Genomic DNA, 1158 nt, shown 5'->3' on the forward strand with positions numbered 1-1158 from the left:
ATCAATAACAAAAGGAAAACTTGGAAATTCACAAATTTGTAGATATCAAATGACACACTTTAAACATTCAATAAATCAAAAAAGTAATCACAAAGGGAATTAGAAATACTTAGAGATAAATAAAAAAGAAAATACAACATACCAAAATTTATGGGACACAACAAAGCAGTGCAAAGGGTGAATTTCACAGCTATAAATGCTTACACTGAAAACCAAGAAAGATTTCAAATTGACAACCTAATTTATAAATTAAGGAACTAGAATAAACTAAACCCAAAACTTGCAGAAAGAAGGAAATAATAAAGATTAGAGCAGAGACAAACAAAATAGAGAATAGAAAAATAATTGAAAAACATCAATGAAAGCAAGAGTTGGTTCTTTGAAAAGATCAACAGAATTGACAAACCTTTAGCTGGATGGACTAAGAATAAAAAGAGAGAAGACTCAAATTACTAAAAAATTAGAAATAAAAGTAAGGTTGTTAATACTGATTCTATAGAAATAAAAAGGATTATAAGAGAGTATACTGGACAATTGTACACCAATAAATTGGGTAAGCTAGATGAAATGAACAAATTCATAAAAACACAAAACCTACCAAAACTAAATCACGAAGAAATAGAAAATATTAATAGACCAATAACTACTGAGGAGATTAAGTAGGTAATCAAAAATCTCCTGACAAAGAAAACCCCTAGACCTGGTGGCTTCACTGCTGAATTCTATCAAACATTTAAAGATGAATTAATATTAATCTTTCTCAAACTTTCCCCAAAAAATTGAAGAGGGGGGAATACTTCCTAACTCATTCTATGAGACTAGCATTACCCTGATAGAAAAGCCAAAGACACTACAAGAAAACTATAGACCAATATCCCTTATCAAATGGAAATTATAAAAGCAATTTCATTTAAAATGGCATCAAAAAGAATAAAATACTTAGTAATTAATTTAACCAAGGAAGTGAAAGTACAATGAAAACTATAAAACATTGCTAAAAGAAATTAAAGAAGATGTAAATAAGTGAACACATACCCACGTTCATAGAATGGAAGACTTAATATTGTTAAGATGTCAATACTACCCAAAGTGATCTACAGATTCAATGCAATCTCTATCAATATCCCAAAGATATTTTTTGCAGAAACAGAAATACCC

The sequence above is a fragment of the Eubalaena glacialis genome, chromosome 14, assembly GCF_028564815.1.
Source record: "Eubalaena glacialis isolate mEubGla1 chromosome 14, mEubGla1.1.hap2.+ XY, whole genome shotgun sequence".
Lineage (NCBI taxonomy): Eukaryota > Metazoa > Chordata > Mammalia > Artiodactyla > Balaenidae > Eubalaena > Eubalaena glacialis.